Raw genomic sequence first — 16,471 nt, forward strand, 5'->3', positions numbered from 1 at the left:
ACAATGGCTCCATCACTGCCATACAATCAATGCCCTTTATATTGTTTAACATACATTGTTTAATTGTTGCTAGGTGCAGAATATCAAACAGGTCATGATAGGAACGGCATCTATTCGGAAGGAGATATTATACACATTTTATAAAATACAGCTAAAGATGGGCCTCCTACCTCAACCTCTTTAGATGTCAAGTAGTTTGACCTCTCATCACTGGTGTGCATTTGTTTTTGTCCTGTGATATTACCATGAAGATTCCTTCCTATAAGTTCCCATCAATTAACGTTAGAGGGGGTGTGTGGGGCAGAGGAAATAATAAACTAACAATGAGGTTCATTTAGTGTGGTGATGATATTTGAAGGTGTTGATCATATGAGTGAATGTGACGTTCTGGGTGAGTCTCAGGGTTACTAAGACTCTGGGTTAGAAATTTGTCCACCGCCATTAAGTAGAGACACTGGCAGCAGTTCACCTTATAGTAAGTAGCTATGCTCCAGGTTTCACATTTCCTAGAAATGGTCATGGCTGAGAATGTTCAACAGTAGCTGGAAAGTGCATGTAATGGCTGCACAGCACCACAGGACATACCATACCGCGATATCAGAAAACCAGCTGTTTCGGGCCAGGACTGTCTTTTTGTTATCTGGATCCCTTATTGCAACCTTTAGGTGCTACCACCACATATAAATTAAATAGTAATAATAAATACACGGGGGTTCATTCACGCTCTCTGCTCCACCAAGTGTCTTAACGTGATCAGATGGAATTTCTTTGATAGTGAACCGCAGGTGATGGATGATCAAAGCCAAACTGCTTAAGTCTCATTGAAAGTCAATGGACCTTAGGTTCCTAAGTTACCTAGGTACTTTTGAAAATGTTATCGATCCTCCTATTCTTCTTCGAGCCAAGTCAAAACTCCAGTTAGGGTGACCAAATGTCCCGATTTTATAGGGACATTCCTGATATTTGGGGCTTTTTCTTATATAGGCTCCTATTACCACCCAGCCCCGTCCCAATTTTTCACACTTGCTATCTGGTCAGCCTAACTCCAGTGAACATCCATGGTGTACGATGGACCCTAGGTCAATGATTGTTCACAAGGTTGGCACCTAACTGAACCTCTGAATGGAAGCTCATGAGAGTCTTGGTGAGAAGCAAAAATCTCCATTGTGGCAGCTTTTTCAGGATATACAATCAGCTGGCATTCTACACACGAACCCTGCACAGATCTGGTTATTTAAGAATAAGAAAAGTTGCCTATGTGAGGGAGCCCTGACACTTAATGAAATGTTGCAATAGAATACCCCAGCAGCATTAAAAAAGCTGCATTCATTCTCATCAAAACACCCCTCTGTAGAACTTCAAGTCTTCTAATCATCAGTTGCTTAGAAACAAAAACCGGAGTTGAATCTGTTGCCATTCCATATGTGCAACTCACAACTCATGCCAGTGGGGATCATGGGTACTCTGCATCCCTGGAAACATAGTAGAGAAAGACCTAAGAACCCATTGGCTAGAAGTTGAAGTTAAGACTGAGGGTAGTGAACCATTGAGTGGATTAACAAGAGACCTGGTAAACTTCATCATCACTTGGAGTCTTTGGCTTTATAAAAAGCACAAGTTACTGAGCTAGAGTGTGCTCACTGAGTAGGGAAGAACAATTGCCTTTCCTGCAGGAACTACGATATGATCTGTGTTACGCAGGAAGTCAGACTAGATGTTCACATTCGTTTCTCTGGCTTTAAAATCAGTAGGCCAGATCCTCAGTTGCTGTAAATCGGCATAATTCCATTCAATGGAACTATGCCGATTTACACCCGCTGAGAATTGAGCCTTACAAAGCTATGAAATACACCCCTTATTTATGTGCCTAAATATGGATGTAAATAACAGGCCAGATTTGGCTTTGGACAGAACATCCTGGAGGTGCATAACGCATTTGGTGGCCTCAAGTGACATCATGAGAACTAACCATCTTTAGGCACCCAAGTTTTAAAATTTTGGCATGGTCTTTCTTCAGTTTGGAACTAGTTACGCCTTCAAACGCCAGGAAGCTCCTTCACTCAATGTTTACGAAAGTACTGCAAGATTAAGAATTTTTTTTAATATTGCTTTTAGAGGGGCTTATGTATAATCCCTTTTAAATTACAGTGCCTATGGATGTTTGCATGATAAGGCACTTTATAAATTAGACTGTATTATACTGTATTGAAAGCTGAAATCTGAGGCTACATTGGCTAGATAATCTCTTATTAGAGTTTGGTTTCACCATTTAAGTGGAAGTGTTGACTGCTTCTCAGTCTTCAAGTATTGCTCTGTGCTTAAAAGTACAGTGAGCGGATCACTGTATCACAGAACTCCACATAGTATACATACAGTTTCCAGTTTGTAGTATTTGATTTGTCACTGTTTATTTTTTAGGAAAATGTAGGCTTCTTTTTAGGACCAAAATCTGTCATTTAATTAGGTCTACCATTTCCAAAAATAAAAGCCTAACGTTAGGCTTCTAGATCCTGATTTAAGCTCTCATATATGTAGGCTGCCTTTCAGAAATGCTCAGCACTCTCAGCCTCTCTTTGATGGGACCTATTCAGTATTCAGCATTTTTGAAAATCAGCCCATTTTGGAGTCTAAATATGCACGCAGAAGATTAAATGTACCCACCTCCTTTTGAAAATCTTGACCTAGGTTTCTTTGAATTAAAAACTAGCCCTTCACAAATCCCCAAGCTTCCAGGGATATGTTCCCAGTGACCACAAGAGATGGTTAGCAGCTACTGACCCATCTGCAAATATTCCCATGCTGCCAAATCTGTACATTTGGGGCATTCTCAATGTATATTTTATTAAACAATACATTCTTAACTTTTCACTTCAAAGTGGGTTCTTAGGAGTTTTGCCCTAAAATTAGAGACCCTAATTGTATATATCTCAGTCTGAGATCAACAACAGTGTAAGTGAGGAAAGAAGTGCTAATTAGGAGACAAGAGTAGCAGAAGGTGCTCTGAATTTACTTTGTTATTTTTTTATTGAGCGATGGATCTGAACCTTTAAAAAAGCAAAACCAGTTTAAACACTACATGGTTTCAATTATACAACCTGATTTCTTAGCCACCTTAGAGCATCCACACTAACCATCTAAGAACTGGAGCTGGTTGGGAAGTTTTTATGAAACCAAAACTTCGCATAGAAGTGTATCGGTTTCAATGAAACTTTTTTCCTCAGGTCTGAGGAAAAGACCCCAGCACAGCCTGTATTCCAGTGGTTAGGGCACTTGCCCAGGTCATGGGATAGCCATGTTCAAGCACCTGTTGAGAATATAGCAGTATGGGACTTGTGTTTGTCTAACTCATATTCCAGATCAGTAACCTAACCACTCAGCTATGAAGTCAGTAGCTCCTGCTCTCTCTCACTCGCTCGCTCTCTGGTCCAACAAACACTTATGGAGCTGGGCAAGAAATAGATTTTTCAGTTTGATGGAAATTTAAAAAAACTGGAAAAAAACATTTGGGGTTGAACAAATTGACAAGTAAAAAAACCCCATTGTTTTTCATTGAACACAATGCTTCGTTTTGACAAAATCGAAACACTTTTGACCATTTTTAAACATACTTTCAATTTTAAAAAATAAAATTGAAGGGAATTTTGAAATTGAGTAATTTTAAACCAAAAAATTGAAAGGTTTCATTTCAAAAGTGGCAATGTTTCCGGTTTTTTAGACTTTTTTTATTTTTAACTGAAACAGTTCAGCGAAACTGACCTGAATTTGGGAAACATTTTGGTGTCGCTGAATCTGCATTTTTTTCTGAAAAAAGCTTCCGCCCCAAAACTCTGCCCAGCTCTATTTACCTATTTATACAAAATGGAACAGTTGTAACAGGAGATGTTGAGAGACTTTATAGTCCGGTGGTTAGGGCACTTACTGGGGATGTGTAAGACCAAGATTCTGAATCAGTCAGAGCAGGGACCTTAACTGAATGCTCCCACATCCCAGGTGAGCGACCAACTCAATTGGCTATTTTGGGGGTGGATGCATCACTCACATTTTTTTCACCTAAAAATGTGAAAGGTCTCATTTGCATTCTGATGTGGAATGAAACCAAATTCCAAAACCTTGACATTTTTCGTTAAACAGAATTCTTGTTTCCTGGCCAGCCCTATTAAGAACCAGGTCAGATGTGTTTTGAAGCATTGGGCAAGGTAAAGTAGTGTTGCAAATTTCCATTTCCATAGTGCTGGAGGGTATTGCTTTTGGGATCTGCCACTCAAGATATTCACACCTTGAACTATAACATGAATGGTTAGAGCAGAGACTGTCGTTGCCAGCACTGATTTGCTTGGAGGGAAGATGCATGATTATACTGTTCCTTTTGCATTGTGTGTACAGCTCTCTGATGTTATTCCATCTTCTTTGCTGTATCGCAAAGATCATGCCATGTATGCTTGAAGTCTCTGGCATCTTACTTCCAATACCCTATGGCATTAACACACTGCATGATTCTGTTTCAACATCCTTTGCTTCTTGGCAGAATGTTCCTTCTACATTTCAAGCCCAAACAGTAGATGAAAGGGTTTCTGAGCTTTTCTAGAACAATTCTGTCTTTTTTTAGGTAAGTGACTAAGCCAGTGTCTGACCCATTAGTAGTAATTAAGCTTTGAGTTAGAGCTGAAAGGGTATGTGAGGGGGATGCCTTAAAAATCAATACAAATGGTATCAGAAGCAGCAAGAGCCAAAACAGCCCCTGGAATGGCCACTGGTATTCTTGAAATCATTCAGAGAATTTTTTGCCACAGACTTAAAGAGACTTTTGTGAACAAATTGTCAAACTGGTTTCTGTGGTTGGAAGCATTAAAAAAATTTAAAAGTTCTCCACCCAGAATAAAAACAAAAAACAAACCAATAACAACAACAACAACAAAAAGACCACACCAAGCCAATGCAGTACACATTAGATAATATAGTAAACAGAAAACACACATGCACCAATGTTTCCTAGAGTACATAACTGCATCCTCACCTAAATGGTAATCACAAGCTGATACTTGCCTGCCTAAATCAAGTCAGTTTCCTTTAGAATTGCATGAGGAGGGTACTCCAAGTGATGCCTTTCACTCGCATGGGAAAGCATCCAAATTGAGTATCCCATTTGTGTCCTTTAACAATGTTGTTCTCTAGGACATATGCAGTAGGTCATACGCAGTAATGCACTCTATTTCTTACAGGTGTATTGATGGCAGCAAGCTCATTTTAGTTTCATAGGCATCCAGATATTGAGGCAATGGGGTCTGTAGAAATACTTAGACACAGAGATGCTGCAAGGAACCGAGTGCCCTCCACTCCCATCTGACTTCAAAGGGAGATGAAGATGCTCAGGAGCGGAGCGTAGGATATGTATGCACTGGGGGGGGGGGGGGGAGGAGAAGGCAGCAAATCTCAAACCCTGGGTGCTATGGAGCTAAAAATAGTAGATTTTCGGAGGTAGGGGGAAGGGAAATATCTTAGAGCCTGAGCTCCAGTCTGAGCCCGAACATCTATGCTGCTGTTTTTAGCCCCGTAGCAAGTTGTCACAAGCTCTGAGACTCACTGCTACAAGAGTTTTTTTTTTGGTTTTTTGGTTTTTTGGTTTTTAATAAATGTGTTGTTGTTTCTTTGCTGTGTAGACATACCCTTGGAAGAAGCGCTTGTCGCCTTTCATGACTGGACCTCATGTCAGTGTCAGACCATAAATTGAATGCATTGGGACAGATTCTCATCTGGTGTAAATTGGCATAACTCCATTGACATCAGGCCCGTTATCTCACCAAAGTATAAATACTTCAATCAAATATTATCGATAGGATACAGCGTCAATGTTATAAAGGAAGTTCACAGGCAGATGGAAGCTCAGTAGCTCACAGCATAATAGCATTTTCTAATGGACGGTAGCTACGTGTGCTCCACTCAGATTCACTGACTTATTTAGCTAGATTTGAACTTCCTACTGTTTTAGTTCTTCTCCCTGATTATCTAACGCACATTAAAAAAGAATTCTTGTTTATAGCTTGTATGGGCTTTCTGACACATTCATAACCCTTGGTTGGTAGGGAGGAATCCTAGAACACTAGCTAGGTGTTACCGATCTGCTAATTGCATGCTTCTCTATGTAATCTTGCACTGCTGTTGCTGGTTGTATTATCTGGAGGATGCAGTAGTAATTTGCTTTTATGGTGGTCATCAGGAGGAGAGATTATTTCTTCCTCTGGGTGTGAACTGTGCATAGTGCAACAGAGCACCACTCTTACCTTAAGCTACCACAATAAAATTAATAATAATAAAAAATCAATGACTGTAACACCTTGAAATGTGAGATACTGCAATTACTTCCCTATATCTTAGTGTGATGTATTGAAAACTGTAAAAATTACAAGCTGTCACCTTAAATTCTGATCCTGTTTGCACGCTAGGCAGCTCTATAGGGAAGTGGGCCTAGCAGTGTCCAGTAGTGATCTGGATATAGCAGTCACTTTACAGACCTTTTTTTGTTTTTTTCAGGCCTGCCACAAATTCAGAGATACTTTCTCTTTCCATTTGGCTTCTTAGACGAAACGTACATTGTGCTGTTAAAATCATTAGTGGTAGGCACATAATGCTTCTTTAGAATCTCTATTATGTCCTTATATTCAAGCTTATCAGGTTCTTTTGGAAAACATCTGTTTTTGGGCAAGTTGTTTTCCCCCCACCAATGTTAGGAATATAGCCCACTATTTATCATTATCTTCTTATAGTATTTGCATAAAAATACTGCTCAAGTCTCTGAATATATGTTACATATATAAAAAGCAGCAAAATCTTCCTCTTTTTAATTAAGTTCAAAACTGTCCATGTAACCTTTATACACAGCCATTTTACCTTTATACTCTCTCTTTTCTTCTTCTCAGTTTTTTTGAATCCCATCCTTGTCAGTAGCTTTCTGTCCACTATGTTCACAGCATGCCTGCAGGGAAGTTAAATATAAAATATTGAAACCTTCCAGAAAGAGCATTCTATGTACCACTACTTTATATCTTAAAATCCCAAACCTTAACAACACAGAGAGAGACAAAACAGACTGCTCCCTAAAGCAAAAAAAGCCCAGCTCACACCACCTTACTGTAAACTGGCTGTCTGCAAACTGACTGCTAGGTCCAGATCACACCCTTTCCTATAGAACACCTTAGCCTGCAGGCAGGACCAGGATTTAAAGTGACAGCTTGTCATTTGTACAGTTTTCAAAATACTTCAGTTTTAAACTATGCAAGAGCTGCAGTAGCTCAAATCTAGTTATCTGCCTCCTATGCTTCACCATCAGCTATATTTGAATTTTCCTTTCTAGGCTACTCTTGGATTTCCTCCTCACCTCCCTTTCAAAAAGAATGTGTGTGTGTACATACACAGAAAACTAAGTACAAAATAAAATGTACTAACTCTGTTTCTTGCATCACCCCATATAAGTAAAAATTAAGGATGGCCACTTACTCCATTTTCACTTCTACACAAAAAAAGTTTATAGGCAGGAAATTTCATGTGAAAGTATCTTGTTGTGCATGATTCAATGCAAAATATAGCCACAGCCTTGTAATTTCTCAGAAATCAGTATTGTGGGAAACACAATATAGCTCCAAACCAAAATGGAGAAGTTTATTCATGAAGTTTCCCACAAAAGTTTATTTTTGCAAAGTTTAGTTAATACAGGAAGGATGGCTCAATAGTTAGCCTGCTAGCCTGGGACTTGTGAGACCTGGGTTCAATTCCTTGCTCTGCTACAAACTTCCTAAGTGACCTTGGGCAAGTCACTTACTCTCCTCATGGATTGATTCCTTATCTGCAAAATGGGGGCTATTAGACCTTCCCTACCTTACAGATGCACTGAAAGATTGTGAGTCAATCAAATGCATGGGGACTGTGTAAGCGCCATAGATAGAAAAGAACAGAGGAAATGGGGTGGTTGTTTTTGCTTTATATCAGATGTTTTTTAACCTGCTCTTATCTCTAGCAGACGAATAAATATAAAACATTGTAACATTGTAAGAACAACACTTGATGAAACTTAGTAACAAGAAAAATGTGCTGTGCATTTTCATTAACACCATTTTTAAAGTTTAGTGCATTGATCACTAGACATTTTTCTTTGTCAAAATCCCCCCCAGAAGTTTTTACTGTAGTCTCCATTACAAATGAATCACCAGTAATATTCTGTTGTATAAAATGAAAATGATTTAGCATTGAGTTGCCTCTGAGAGTGCAAAAGAATCTCTATCAAATCCAGGCTTCTACTTCTATTTTACCCTTTCATGACTCAAAAATGCTTGAAAAGATTAGAGAGAGATTTCTTCTAAAGCTAAGAACGGGTTAGTAATGGCAATGATTGTTCATCTGTAACTTAAGTGGTGCTGTTGAGAGGAATTTAATAAACCACTGCAAGCAATACAAACTGTAATTGAAAAACACTCTTATTTCATATCTACTAGATAAGACTATTCCCAGTGTTTTTAAAACTAGAACTTCTTCAGTCGGAACTCTGACTTAGTGCTTACTGCTTTAAGAGAACTTGGAAGGGGTCATGTTTTGAGCATATGTGTAAAATGACATTCCATAATTGATTTATTAATATATGAGGTCATGTTTATGATTTTCTTTCTGAAATATATAAAAGCAAACTGTAACTGAATAATCCTATATGATCTATTCATCAAAACTCGGCTTCCAAAGTTCATAAAGAGAAAAAAATGCAAGCATATTTTATTTAGTTACGGTTGAGTATTATACTCCAAAGGATAAATGAATACACTTTGTATTTATTATGTATCAAACTGTAGGTTTTATTTACATTGTATTGCATCTCAGGAGAGACTTTGCTAAATAAGTCCAAATGGCATGAAAAGTTAAAAAGTAAAATGCAAACATTGCAGTTCTTAGACTACATTTTCAAAAGAATCTTCATTTAGATTTTCAAAAAGAAAACATTTAAAAGTCAAGATTTTAAACTGTCAAAAGAATGTATTGGACCTTTCTTATTAATCCTTTTTCATCTCACTACGAATTTGCTACATATAATTTTAAGAATATGAAGCACGTGCTTTCTTGAATATATTTGCTTTACATTACAGGCCTGTCTTCTGCAGCCCCTACTCACGCTCTATCAAGGGAAAAACTCCCTTTGAAGCTGACTGTTTTGCCTGAATAAGGAGTGTGAAATTGGGGGTAGAGAGACTCAAAATTTGGACTTTTAAAACTTTTTTGAACTTTGAAATTAATGACATTTCAGCCAGCTCTAAAGTTGGTTAAAGAAAGGGTGTTCTAAAAAATATCCTCTGTTTTGTTTGTGTTTTGGTTTTTCTTTTTAATATTGAAATTTTTGGGGAAAAAATTGACCCGCTCTACTGCTCAGGATTTCGGACCAACTGAAGGAAAGGTTACCCTCAGAGAACCCATCTCTAGTTTTCCGCTGCATCACTTACATGTGAGATCAGGATTCGGGGAGTTTACTCAGTGCCTAACACCATACATTTCAGAAATAATAAAGCTCATAATTGTCAACCTCCATAGTGATGTTCAGTGGCTTAATCTGAAGAACTGCCCTGTCCCTAAACAGAGTTCATGGTACTAAACTCCTTTCTCCAATCCCAGGAAAACATTCTGCTTTATAAACAATGCACATAGGCTGACTTCATAGTAGACAGGTGTGAATTATTCCATGATAATTGAGAAAGATTTACACTTCTACCAAGAGTTTCTGCTATGGTTGCCTGTCTCAACATGCTGTAATAACAAGTACCCTATTTTAAGAGGAAAAAAATGCTTGTTTTATTTAAAATTGTCCTGTCGTGAAATATGCTATAGAAAAAAGTTATCCTGATACAGAAGACACATTACAAAGTATTTTAAATTGTGATTATCCCCCTGAAGTTATGCATTCATACATCTTTTAGGAAGCTAATTTACTAGGCCCAGTTGTTTTTTCAGAAAGATCAGTATTAGAAACAGAACTTTGGGAGATTCGTGTTCAACAGTTATTCATAAATAATTCAATCTTATCTCTCTGGAGAGCACATTCAAATGTTACAGTGAAAGAAATTTGTTGTGGGATCTTCTATTAAAGCTCATAAGAGCAAATTATACTGTTGAGAATCTTATCCCCAACAATGCTTTGCTTTCCAACAATATTTATTATTAGCATTATTTATTTATTATTTGCATTACTCGAAACACTTAGGAACCCTAATCGTGGACAAGAACTGCATTGTGCTTGGCACGGTACAGACACCTGACAAAAAGATGGTCCCTACCCTAAACAGCTTACAAGCTAAGCATAAAACAAGAGAGAAGAGATACAGATAGACTGATTGGGGACCACAATGAGATAACAGTGGTCAGCGTGACAGTCTGTGGGCTCAGCACACCCTAACCGTTAAGATTTTTGCAGGCATCCAGGAGAATGAGAGTTTTATGAAGGGTATTGAATGTGGATAATTCATTCATTTACAGATGTTTACAGGGACCTCCTCCCACGTGCAAGGAACAGCAAGGGACAAAACATGAAGTTGCGTCTTTGAAAAATTAATAAGTAGGCAACGGAGGCTAGCACCACCAGGGCCAGTTGTCACCATCCCAGTAGTGAACAAGAGATGATGGGATAGGGTGTGAAGGGCCTTTCTGGTGAAGATAAGTTTGATACAATAGAGGTGTGGCGGGAAAGTGGGGTGACCTGGTCAAAGCAGACTAGGAGAATGATCTTTGCAGCAGTGTTCCAAATGGATCAGAGCAGGGCAAGAGTGTGTTTAATCAAAGCCAGAGAGAAGGGTGGATCAGAGTTTTAGTTGTGTGGATGGATAGTAAAGGCAGTATCTTAGAAGTGTTATACAGAAAGAATCTGTGTTTTCAGTAATGACTGAAGATCATGTACATCTTGTACCGTTGTATTTACTGTCACAAAGATGTTATGGCTTCAAAGGAACATAGTGAGGGTTGCGGGCTTTCGTGATATGTAGCATGATATGAAAGGCATGTCACACATCTGTCTCTTTGCTGTGGCTTGTCATAAGCTAGATGGGTCATTACTCAGCTTATGTGCTATGTCACAGCCAAAAGACGGGTTTGTGACGTGCTTTCTGTTTCACTGCCATGAATGCCATGGACCATGAAATGCTGCATCCCTTTCTTACATTTTGGATCCACATATTCCATTCATTTGTGTCACAGACAGTATAAAATAAGAAAAAGGAAAACTAAAACCAATTTTGCACTTCTAAGTTGTATGAAATTTCAAACGATTTTGTGAAAGTAACATGCACATAGTTTCTGTCTCTGTTTGTTCACGCTGCTTATCTACTGAGATTACAGAATGCTAGTGGGAAGAGTTTCTATGTATGGAAAATAAAACATATGGAAGGAGGATTATGCCTGTCACATACTGCCAAGATGATTTTATGGAGAGAAAAATCTCCCAGGAGAGGCTTGCTCCCAGCAGAGTTGTGGTTAAGGCACCAGATTAAGAGCCAAGAAGTCTGGGTTCCATTCTTGGCTGTGCAACAGGCTTCTTATGTGATGTCGGGCAAGTCACTTAAACTCTCTGCACCTTCCTTTTCATCTGTTTAATTGGTGCAACAACACTAACCTAGCTCCCCAGGGGTGCTACAGGACTGAATTCATTGATGTCTGTAAAGTGGTTGAGGTAATTGAACGAGAAGTATTAAGTTGTTTTCGGAGTGCTGCTGTTTGCAAAGGGACAAGTACATGAGTGGAGGTGGAACAGCGACATTCAGAGGCAAAGGCTAAACAGCTGACAATCTAGGCCATAATATCTTCTGGGACCCCACTGGCCTAGTAGCATCACCCATTATCAGGTTAATTTTGAATCACTCTTCAGTGTCCAGAGTTTCCACACACCTGCTCTTGTAAAAATGCATGAAGGAGGGCAGGGAGTTCTGCCCCACTTTAGTGCAACCACTCCGTGAGCACAGGGGATGAGTGGGCTAGCACAGCCTGAGGCATGCCACAAGGGAATCGACAGAGGGTATGTCTACACTGCAGTTAGACAGCCACGGTTGGCCCGTGCCAGCTGACTCTACCTCATGGGGCTCGGGCTAAGGGGCTGTTTAATTGCAGAGTAGGCATTCGGGCTTGGGCTGGAGCCTGAACTCTAGGACTCTGTGCGGGGGGGGAGGGTCCCAGGGCTCGAACTCTAGCCTGAGCCCGAACATCTACACTGCATTTAAACAGGCCCTTAACTCAAGCCCTGCGAGCCTGGGTCAGCTGGCATGGGCCAGCTACAGATTTTCAAGTGCAGTGTAGACATACCCTTAGGGGGCTCAAGGTGCTGCCAGGGCCCTGCCACTTCTTCCTTTCTAAGGCTCATAGACTAGAATACAATGTACCCTATCAAAGAGAATATCAATCTCCTCTCCTGACTGTCCTTCCTCATGCCTCAGCACTGCACAGACAGTGCACCTGGGGCAACTGCTAGACAGGCAGCACACCCGCACCCCGAATGAACCCTTTTGTGGCTGGGCTTGTAAACAGACTCCAGTATGGATCATGGACAGGGCTTGAACGAAGGCGCTTCAGAGCATCTGCCTCTACAGGTTGAGCTGAAGGGTAGGGTCACTTAGCAGGAGCTCTAGCAGGGTCATATTGTCTGCAGATCAGGCTCAGACAGGCCTGCATGGCACGCACTGAGGAGTTGCCTCACCCTATCCTTTTGCCTCAATGCCAAACCAATGTGGAGTTGACATACTCACTATTCGGTGTGAGCATCCCCATTGATAGGTTTCGGCACAAATACTTCATGTAAACCACTAATCTGAGGCCAAAGTTGTTGCTCTGATGGGAGGATTTTGCCTCTAGCGTTTGAAATGATCTTCCTGGATCCTGGAAAGGACCTTCTCCATCCTCTGCTAAAAATAAATAAATATGGTACAAAACTGCTGCATCAGTGGGAGTTTTATTGGCATAAAACAAGGAACAGTGTGTGTTTTAAAGAGATTTTTGTCACCTACCATGAAATTTACACTGTTAAAGCATCTGAGTTCAGTATGTAACAAAATGAATAACTGGTTCCCCAAAATAAATTCTTTCTGTTTCAGTGAGACAGCAGGAAAGAGGAGCCTTTTCTATCAGACTTGATCACTCGCTGCATGCGATCTTTGATTTTCTTCTGTCTTGCAGCCAAATCCTGGTCCCCTGAGCAAAACTCCATGAAACAGCTCTTACACAAGGGATCTCTGTAGGGAGTGGAATCCTCTCGCTAGACCCAGAGCTGCTGTTGATACAATCCACAGTTGGTAGAGGTGTCTGCCTCTCTGTGCACAGAAGATTTTGGCCAATAGACCTGCCATGAACCTACTTGTATTTTAATTATTTTATATATTTACTTTCCTGTAATACGCATTCCATACAAAGGGGTGTAGATGCTTGGCTCTAGGTACTCCTTCAGACAAATGACTGCTCTAGGAGCCCTCCTTTGCCCCATCATTAGCATAAAATCATAACTCAGCAGCTGAAATGAAGTTTCTGATCTTTGTGATCTCCTGCGAGAGACCTCCCAGACTTTCTCAGTTTGGGAAAACAAATGTGTAGTATGGCACGCCTTGCGAGTTGACAAAGTAGGACAATTTCATAGCAGCCAAGGGAGTGAATTTCTGAAGCTGAGGGACTCTGATGGCAAGCATCATGGGGCTACAGCAAGGAGCCTCCACTGATGGCTAAGTGACAGGGCAATGCCTCTTTCCTCCTTCAGCCCCATACTCATACTTCCCCTCTATGCTGCTGTGGAGATAGTGGCAGTGAGAAGTGGGTGCAGAGTGGTCTCGGGACCAATAACTAGTGTAAATAATTAATAATACTTGTATTTGAATATTTTTCAGCCTTTTTCATTGATCATAATGTCTAATTTATTCATTATAAGTAACAATTTTAGTCAATGATTCTGGCTATAGCTGGTGGGGGGGAAAAGTGTATTTCTGTGAAAAATGTCCAGTTATAGTATTTTCTTTGAAATGTCTCGTGGAAAATGTGTTTGTTTTTTAAATGAAAAGAAATCTAAAAGAAAATTTGTCAGTTTAGGAATGGTTTTCATTGGAAAAATTGAAAATGTTCATCAAACTCTAACCATTTTCATCGAACATCTTAATTTTGACCAAAAAAATTGTAAAAGAAATGTTGAGCAGCTATGATTCTAGATCTGTAGCTTCCTCCTGAGAAATACACTGTCCATGGCTGGGGCTTGAAATTCAACCTGTGTTGCTGAGATACGTACATCATGTGATATGCTTCTGTTCCCTGGGCCTGATGTCCCGCCCTCTGACAGGTGGGTCTAGGAAGAGGAAATCTCTGTTAGGTTCACCTTGAGAAGGTTTTCTCAGTTCTGGTGTTGAGTGAGCAGGGTGTGCCCTTCATGGAATGAGCAGGGGATCTGGACCACAGGCCCGCTAGATGCCCTGAGATCTGTATGAGTTTTGAGAAATTTGCCAGCTCTTTGCACCTCATGATTTCATGGTACCATGACTCACTGACAACATGGCTTCCCATGCCTACTATCCCCAGAAACCCTCCATAGTTCAACTCAAGGGGTGACTCATAGAAGAGCTAATGAGGCCTGAAGCAGCATTAATTTTTCAGCTGGTTTTCTGTTGTGTGTTCAGGGGATGATGAGCTTTGCCCATCCTTCCCCATTACCCCTCTACACCCCACCCCCGGTGCATATACCTCTGTAAAGGCCATGTGTTTATAATGTTTCATCTCTCTCTAAAGCCTAAAGGGTGCTATGGAGGCAGCTGATTTCTGTCTCCATGGGGGAGATCCATACACATAGATCTTCTTACATAATTAAAAGTGTTGCATTTAGGATCAGGTTTCTGGTGCAAATTTCCGTGATTATGAATTCCACCTAGCGCAATGAGGCTCCCAGCTGGACTGGGGACATTTGGTATTTCTGCAGTGCAAATTATTATTATAATAACTTACATAAAAATAATATTCTGCAATATTTGCTGTTCCTGCAAAGACTATTCCTGCCTGTAAATTCATTTGCTAGAATACTTGGGGAAAGCAAACACCTAAGGAATCTAAACCATGTGAATTCATTTCAGGATTCAAGTGGATATTTGAGGAAAATATGTTGCAGTTTCACTCGGCTCTACAAACACGGTTACATGAGTAATCTTCAAGCAGTGTAAAGATGAACCATCTGGAAAAAACTCCCAGTGTGTTTAGGTACCAGCAGGCTTTGCTACTTGCTTTCCTGGTCCACCTCTTTTGTCCTATACAAAGAAAATCCTGCTCTATATTTGTCTGAATTCACCATAATCCTGTTTAATAGTGATTTCATAGATGACCCCAACATACGCTCAGTTGCAAGCTTAGATTTCACTGTTGTCACAGAGTAAAATTTTCAAAAGTGCCTAAGTCCTATTGACTTTCAATGGGACTTATAAGGCACCTACGTTACTTAGGCGCTTGGAAAGTTTACCCATAATGTAGGGCATTCAGCTTTTTCACCAGCACACCCTACCAAGATGTCTAATTTCAGTACGGTGGCCCCACTTCCACATTGTGTGGTTATGCCTTGGGTGTCTCAAGATTTGGATGTGCAGCCCGAGACATCTAAAGCCTGGTTGATAGATGCTGACCCCTACAGCTCCCGTTGAACTCATTTGGAATAGTGGTTGCTCAGCGACCCTGAAAACCAGACACTAGGGCCTTGTCTACACTGGCAAGGTACTGCACAGTAAAGCAGTTTTCTGCCGTGTAACTCCCGAGGTGTACACACTGCCAAGCCACTTAGTGCGCAGAAACTCCTCAGTTGCAGTGCTGTAAAAAAACCATCTCGCCGACAGTCGTAAGCCGTACAGTGCAGAGGGTTCAGCACAGTATTGGCAGTGTAAACACATTACAGCGCAGAAAGCAATCAACTGGCCTCCGGAAGTTTCCCATAATCCCTCAAGTGGCCACTCTGCTCATTGTTTTGAACTCGACTGCCCTAGAGACATGCGCCCCTCCCCTTTCAAAGCTCCGTTTCTGACAGCCCTTGAATGCTGTGCTGATCTGCTCCGGGACACAAAGCAAACCATTAATGTGGAATGCTTGTGCTGTTGAACACAGAGGCAGAGAGGGGTGTGTGTGTGTGAGAGAGAGAGAGAGAGATTGCTGTGAAGACAGCTGGGGAGGGAGGAGGGGGGCTGATGTCGGGGTTTCCCCCTGCCCCGCCTCAGGACTGGTTGCTTCTTGCCGCTGTATGAACTTACAAGACAGCATGCTGACACACTCTCTATCCCCAAAACACGCTGTCTCTCCTCCCACCCTCCATACACACGGACGCTGCCCCCCCACCCCCACTTCAATTGAAAAGCAGCTGGCAATGTAGTAGGATGCCCATGGAACAATGGGATTGTGAAACCTGCATCATGTGACAGTGTGCCTTTCCCATGAGGCATTGCAAACCCTTCCCAAAGCACCCTGG

At 40.8% G+C, this 16,471-nt stretch overlaps 1 long non-coding RNA gene across 1 annotated transcript; it reads left to right on the forward strand.

Annotated features, from left to right (window-relative positions):
• The first annotated feature begins 860 nt into the window (after positions 1 to 860).
• LOC122466653 lies at positions 861 to 15,841 on the forward strand. The gene is made up of 3 exons (XR_006292342.1): positions 861 to 873; positions 1,566 to 1,570; positions 15,709 to 15,841. It is a non-coding gene; the product is annotated as an uncharacterized LOC122466653 (long non-coding RNA).
• Positions 15,842 to 16,471: the final 630 nt, after the last annotated feature.

This window comes from Chelonia mydas, chromosome 7, assembly GCF_015237465.2.
Source record: "Chelonia mydas isolate rCheMyd1 chromosome 7, rCheMyd1.pri.v2, whole genome shotgun sequence".
NCBI classification, from domain to species: Eukaryota; Metazoa; Chordata; order Testudines; family Cheloniidae; genus Chelonia; species Chelonia mydas.